Raw genomic sequence first — 7947 nt, forward strand, 5'->3', positions numbered from 1 at the left:
CAGGTCGCATTTTCAAAATGATGTCAAACGCAGTTTACGGTCGTACACTGCTTTCAGAGGTAAGGTATGGAGTACAGCAGAAGTATGTCACTAAAAGAACACCTTTTGAAATGCGTAGCTAACCCATCCTTTAAAGGTGTTTATCCCCTGGGTGATGAAAGGGTAATCTGCATGAACAAGAAAAAGACTATACGGATAAGACAGCCTAATTATGTAGGTTTTCAAATATTGGAGATGGCGAAGAAGAAGATGTACTCATTTTGGTACAACGTGATCAAGAAACACTACGGTGACCGCGCCAAATTGGCGTACGAAGACACAGACAGTTTCATATTCAGCTTAGAAATCCATAAGAATCTAAATGACGAGTTGAAAAACGGTAAGCTTGCGGAGTACCTGGATACTAGCAACTTCCTCATGATCATCCCTGTTTCAACGGGAAAGAAAAGGAAAATTAGGACTTTTAAAGTCAGAGACTGGAGCTCAACTCATCAAGGAAGTTGTGATCCTGAAACCTAAGATGTACTCCGTGTTTATGGAAGACGAGAGTTATATAACCCGATGTAAAGGTATACCCGGATGTCACCAAAGACAATTAACACATAAATCTTTCAAAGACGTTCTGAATGGCGAGGCTGCCAGACGTGTGGAGTGTTATAACATTAGGAATATCAAAGGACAAATATCTACAACACGGATAAAAAAGAAAACCCTGTCAAGGTTTGATGATAAACGTTATTACGTCAATCAAAACGTCACTCGTGCGTACTACCACCCCAATAATGAGCAAGTGACAGAAGAAGAAGAAGAAGAAGAAGAAGAAGAAGAAGAAGAAGAAGAAGAAGAAGAAGAAGAAGAGGAGGAGGAGGAGGAGGAGGAGGAGGATGAGGTAGGTCGGGTGAACACAGCATTATGGCGAGAGAGAGAGAAATTATCGGATCTGTATTTTACTGCAGAAACACTTCACACTCAACCGCACAATGCAAAGAGACAACGCACTAATACTATGAATTAATATTAAGAGACGTGCAATAGAAGAGGTGTCATTCCAATGCAGCAAACCAAACACGAACCTATGACGTGATCATTGGGAAAACGGTTGGAAGAGGAACAGCTGTGAATGTACACAAGTGTCATCTACATGATCAGGGGGAGGGGGATGGGGTAGGTGTTATCGATTTAACCGTTGGACGGTTAGAGAAGGGACAGATGCAAAGCAACTCCTGTTAATAATAAGTATGTATGTATGTATGTATGTATTGTTATATACAATAAATTACTGTAATTTGTTAAGGTTGTTTTAGTATACCTCAATAACAGTCATGGATAAGACGTTCCGCGAAGAGAGTCTGAACTTATTTAGACATCCAGCACGAATTATTATTGCCGGATATACAAATTCTGGAAAAACGCATCTGTGCACTAAAATTGTTGAGAAGTATCATGAGGTGTTTAGTAGAATAATAATGTGGTGTTACTTCACATCCACTGCAAAATAATGGCAGTATTAAAGACAAACTCGAGTTACACAAAGATATTATCGACCCCGATGAAATCACTCCATATACAGACCCCCAGGCACACAGTCTTTTGATATTAGACGATAATTTTCTATCCTCAGCCAATTCTCTGGCGGTTGTAAACAGTTTTATCAAGGAAGACATCAAAATCTTTCTGTTATATTTATTGTCCAAAATATTTTCTTCCAAGGCAAGTTCGAAGTATTGGCTTAAATACTTCCCACTATATTCTCATGAAAAACAGAGATATCCACCAGGTGCAGTGTTTAGGAAGACAGATCTTTGGACGAGAACGTGCAAAAGCTTTTGTGGAAATTTATAAAAATACTGTTCTGAAACAAACCCACGGTTATCTTCTATGTGACTTGGCACCACAAAAACCTGAAGAAAAAAAGCTGCGTACCAATATCGTAAACGAGGGACTGTGTGAAAAAGTCTTCCTGTTATGAATACTACTGACATATTGAATGATATTTATCACGATGTTAATAACCCAGCCGGTTTAGGGGGAGTACGTCAGTTGTACAAGGAGGCGAGGAAACGTAAGAAGAACATAACATTGCGTGATGTCAAAGATTTTCTTCAGCAAAGTCGTACATACACACTCCATAAACCGACGAGAAAACGCTTCCCCCGTCGAAAAATTCTCGCCCCAAAACCCCGAGTCATCATGACATGTGACCTAGGAGACTTTTCCGCCCTCCAAAAATTTAATAGAGGTTTCAAATATATATTATTCTGTTTGGATGTCTTTAGCAGGTATTTACAAGTGGCACCTCTTACCAGTAAATCAGGACAAAGTACACTGTCTGCGTTACAGTCCATGTTAGAGACAGAAGAATCTAATGGTACAAGTCGCCTATGTACAGCTTGAGGAACCGAATTTTATAACAGACGAGTGAAGGACTATTTATCGTCGAAACGCGTGTTGTTATACTCAAATTATTCACGCGAAACAAAGCATCTCTGGCCGAGCGGGTTATCCGTACCATTAAAACCAAGATTTATAAGTATTTAACTTTACACAATACGCTAACGTACATTCATATCCTCCCGTCCCTGGTGAATGCATACAATCGCACACCCCATACCGGTTTAGGTTTGCAACAAACCCCGAAACAGGTACATGAAATACGTAACCTGTCTCAAATCAAAGCACAGTTTAAACGCATGTATTTAAACCGTCCCACTATAAAGAATCGCGTCAGTTCTGATTTGACGGTGGGAGACATAGTACGTCTACAATCGGTCTCACGAACGCAGTTCAAATTTAATAAGGCTTACACCGTCAACAATACGGAGGAGTTATTTAAAATCACCCGTATTGATACATCCCAAACAGTTCCTACGTATTATTTAAAGGATTTGGAGGGTGAAGAAGTAAAAGGTGCATTTTACCGGGATGAACTCATTAAGTCTTCCTTACCGGAAACTTATCAAGTTGATATTCTGAAGACTAGGACTTATCGAGGAAAGAAACAATACAGGGTACATTGGAGGGGTTATCCTAGTAAATTCGACAGTTGGATAGATGCTTCTGCTTTGCTAAGGTATGACGCAAGAACCCCTTATTCTGCAGCATAAAGACCTGATTTTTCTACTCAGTCAGTTATCCCCCAAACTGAGAAAGGATCTGATAAAAGGACTGAAAAAGAAGGAAATTGAATGCATATCTGAAATTTTCTCTAATTTTTTAAAAAAGCGACTGACGGATAAGACTAACGTAATAAACAAATTGAAGAAATTTAGGAAAGACATTCGTGCAGTGGCCTTAAAAAAGACTCCCGTCTTTAAAAAAAAAAGCAATCTTACTCTCGCAAAGAGGGGGTAGTATTTTGATGACTCTTCTACCACTTGTTACGTCGGTGATTTCAGGTTTACTGCCAAAATGAAAGAATATTGCCTTGTTCCAGTGTCCATCGCTGAAAATACATGTACAATACGAACGCTACCGCCCTGCCGCCGTTTCTACCGCTCCCGCTCCCGCTGTCGTCACTACTCCATCCGTACCCCCGCGTCTAAGTCACAGATCTTCTTTACCTTCGCGTACAAATCCACCGCTAGACGACTTGATTCGTGTTGCGGTGAATCCCGCTTATCGAGAATATGGAGTATCGCTCATGAAGTTACTGGATGGAAAACCTAATATAGCCTGGGATGAAAAGGGTAATTTTTTACCGCCCTTTTCCGGTCTGAATATTATACATTTGATTAATAACCTGGGCAATCCCAAAGGTAAATTCTCGAGTGAGGAGCAGTCTTTGCTTTCCATGCTCTTTCGCCTCACTCAACTATCTCCTGATGCCATAAGAAATGTCAGACAAAGAAAAAAGCAACTCGTTGGTGGGTCATGGCTTGCTTACTAATCATATCGGAGATCTACATCGAATACACGACAATACCGGATTACTTACATCTGTCGGGGAGAAAAGATCGATAGGTAAACCTGATTGGATAACTACATCCGTCCGCGGATGAATGGCGACATCTGTTAACCCAGGCGATGGTTTGCAGCTGTCGAGAAATAAAACGATCGTCAGTACTGTTTCCACCACAGTCGCCATGGCACTCAAAACCGTTACTGGAAAGCTCTGCGATGCCGAGTTTGCCAGTCGTAGAAATGTTTTGGTTTACGCTGTAAATGCTATTGGCTGTGACGCGTTTGGTCTCATCAAGGACTTGCATCAAGTGTATCGTCATGAAAGTGTATATAGTCGCAGGAAGCGACTGTACAACCTTTCGAGATCGATGGTAAGCACCCGAGACGAGCCAGGGACCTTGATCGTGCAAGAACCATTGGGAACGGACAAATCTCCGACTCTTATCGCCTGTGTGACGCAGTTCGGTTGGGGAGCATCGATTGAGGACAACGTCAAGGCAATGCAGGCCGCTAACAAATCGCACGACTGGCACTACGTCGAAGGCCTGAAAGAAGACACCAAGATCAATCGCCGACATCATTTCAAGACCTGCATGAAAAAGTTAGTCACGCTGGCCATGGGACATAAGGACATGGAAAAAATTATTATTGCCGAAGGAATGGGTTGCCGTGGAAAATTGGATGAGGAGTGGCGTGAATACTATCTGCCTGCAATAGAGACGCTCGCTACCAGACTGGAACCTTTGGCATTCAAACTGTTCTTGTTTGTACACTCGAATAAAAGTACTCCGAATATTGTGTATATATGTCATCCTGTGTTAGTTACGAATCAGTTACTAGCTAGCCATGGCGGGAGATGAACATTATATATATTTGACTAATGTAGGGAACAGGGATCATTTTCCGGATAATAGACCCCATCAATTTGTAAATAGACTTAACCCTCCTTTACTCCTTGACCCAAATAAGGATTATGAAATAGCCATGGTGAACTGCTTGTATCCTAAAACGTTTTATAGTATACCCAAGCACGATTTTCAGCCTACATTGAAATTTATGCAGTGCACACTTTCAACGAACATACATACTTATTGTATACCTTCGTTCCCCAGAGCAACATCTTGGCAGGTGATACCAGGTACATGATTCATGTTATCAATAGCGATCTGTCCCTTGCTCTTGCAAAGCTTCTCAAGAGTTACTATACACATTACTTTAAGGGTGAGGAATTCTTATTTAGCTATAATAAATTGTTACGGAGGACAGATCTAATTGTTCGCAAGGGTATCTGCACGAGTGATGATCACTTTTAAACTCAGTCTTAAATTCGGATTCCGAATGGCACAGTGTCTAGGATTTGCACATACCATGGATTATACTTTTTATGAGTCCGATGATCTCAATGTCAAGAATCTTACATACATACCCGCCCCCTTTCCCCCACGCCAAGACGGTGGGGTTGACTTCGCCTTGATCTATGCCGATTGCGTAACCCCCACGATGTATGGCGGGCAAATGGTAAATCTATTAGATGCAGTTACCATGGAAGCTGCTGGAGGTAGAGACTTTCGCCAGCTCGTATATAAATCTCTTAATAAGACCTTCATAGATTCGATTTCCGTCAGAGTGCTCGATCAAAGGGGTAAAGTATAACCTACGGGCGAGGAAAAACCATGACCCTTTTATTGCATATTCGCCCTAAATAAGAAATAAATACGACACTTTTCGTGAAGATGGGTTATTCATTCACAGACAGTCATGAGGAGTACTTTCATTCCTCCGGGACGTCATGATTTCGATGCTCTCTTTTTAGAGAGTCATGCAAGGGGTGGTGGATTAGAGGATATTAGGATATTTCTCCCGCCTCCCGTTCAGCGAGGTAGAAGAGGAGGTGGAATTTTAATATACTGAGCGGTCTGGCTAAAAAGCCATCCCTTTTCTCATGAGAAATGTCGCTCCCGAAGCTGTGCGTATGGGGAAAGACGTATTAGGCGATGTGTTAGATGGACGGGATATCCGTCACTCGTTAAAAACCAGAGGCGTGTCGGCTCTGAAAGGCGTTGGACAAAGACTTGTCCGAGGGGAGGTAAGGAGTCCGCAAGCGTCAAAGACGAGTCAAGGCAGGCGCGTCCGTAAGCGTAAGAAAACAAGCAAAAGAAAGACGAAACGACGGTCACGTAAAACATGTTATAAAGTGACATATTCAACATGAAAACGTTAGTTTAACGTGGAAGATGGAGGCCTACGGACTTGACGTACAGGGGGTGGGACGACCACCTCTCTGCGTCAGTACGCAGCCGCCGTAAGCGAAGGTTTACTCGAGTGACGCGTGTGAGAGCAGTAGAAAGTTCTATTGCATCTCGAAACAAACTCGATATTTTACCCGTTAATCTTGACGGTTCTAATAATGAGATTAATGATAGTTATATTGAATTTAGGATTCCAGGCGTTCCTGGACAATTTCTGGATCTCAGTACACTCTCGATAGACATGAAGACGCGCGTGACCAAGGTGGACGGGTCGAAGCTGGGTGATACGGAGCATGTGGTTTTGCTAACGGCTTTAGTAATACCCTTTTAAAAATTGCACTTGCTACCTCAACGAACAGATGGTAGAATCCAACGCCCTCTTTAATTATCATGCCTTTGTTAAAATGATAACGTCGATCCCCAAGAAAAGTTAGATTCGATTGGACGTAGTTCCTTCTTTTCCGTGATGATCAGAGTGAAAAAGGTATAGTGAACACGTATAGTGACGAGTACTTTACAGGAGCCAATAAACAAGAAAAGGAAATGATTGCCAACATAAAAGCACACGGTCTTAGTATGACAGCACCTTTGCTGTTAGATATTGCGAGTCTAGACGCGTATCTCCTCGACGGCACAGATGTGAGAATCAGGTTGGAATTAGCAAGCAAGTCGTGGATTCTAAACACATCTCAGGATGGAGATCTCTTTAAATTTGCGCTCGAATCAGTAAAACTATGGGTCGATCGCGTCGTGCCGCACGCATCAGCGTTATCGTCACTCAATACTTCACTCGCGTCGAAATCCTTGCAGTATACATACAATCGAACCCTGTATAAAACATATGTCTTAGGAATCAATCAAACGAGTTTGCTGGCCGAATTGCCGTTTGCACAAATCATTCCACAGAATCTGATAATGGTTATGGTTGACATGGATAACATGTCTGGTTCTTACAACAAGAACGGTCTTTATTTCACTCACGCGGATCTCAATCACGCTCATATCACCATTAATGGGTCAACGGCTTATAATATTCATGCTCAGTTTCCCCATCATGTCTCTCGACTCTTTTATTCGACGCTAGAAGGACTTGGCTTGGAAACAACTAACAATCTTACTCTCCCGGCTTTTGCAGCGGGTCGAACCTTATGCGCTTTTAATTTCGTCACAGAAGACGTGGAAAATGGGATTCCCCTCGATAAAAATGGAAACATGCGTATCTCTTTAACTTTTAATAAAGGACACAACAGAAATCTCGTCATTATATTCTTCGCCGACACGACAGGCATAATTGAAATTGACGCGCATCGTCAAGTAACGTGTCAGGTTCGCGCGTAAAATAAAATGAATGCACTGGAAATCGAACGAGGATTAGCGGGTGTACTGGGGGATAAGATTATTTTTAGGTTGTCATCCTGAAAGTCATGTCAGTAAGCTGCTTGAACATGCAAAGCAGCAGCTAAAACCCATTGTCTTTATTCTGAACACTCTGAAGGGGAGCAGTCATGGGTCACTGGATCGCTATATACATTCATTATGAAACTCAAACACTCGGTTACTTTGACACTTATAACTTAGATCCAAGGTTGTATTCACTGTCATTACATCACTTTATACAAGTACATCCGTATATGACGGTGTATAGATTAGCATATAGATTACAGGGTCTGCAATCCCTTGTGTGTAGCATTTACACGATGTACTTTGCTATCTCCTCAGTCATCACCCCCTTAAACGTGTCATGTATTCCCTCCATGCAACCTTTAAGAAAGGACAGCATTTCTATAATGATAAACTT

At 41.8% G+C, this 7947-nt stretch overlaps 1 pseudogene; it reads left to right on the forward strand.

Annotated features, from left to right (window-relative positions):
• Positions 1–234: 234 nt before the first annotated feature.
• Positions 235–7532, forward strand: LOC127003096 (uncharacterized; annotated as a pseudogene).
• The last annotated feature ends 415 nt before the right edge of the window (positions 7533–7947 follow it).

This window comes from Eriocheir sinensis, chromosome 24 (genome assembly GCF_024679095.1).
Source record: "Eriocheir sinensis breed Jianghai 21 chromosome 24, ASM2467909v1, whole genome shotgun sequence".
NCBI classification, from domain to species: Eukaryota; Metazoa; Arthropoda; class Malacostraca; order Decapoda; family Varunidae; genus Eriocheir; species Eriocheir sinensis.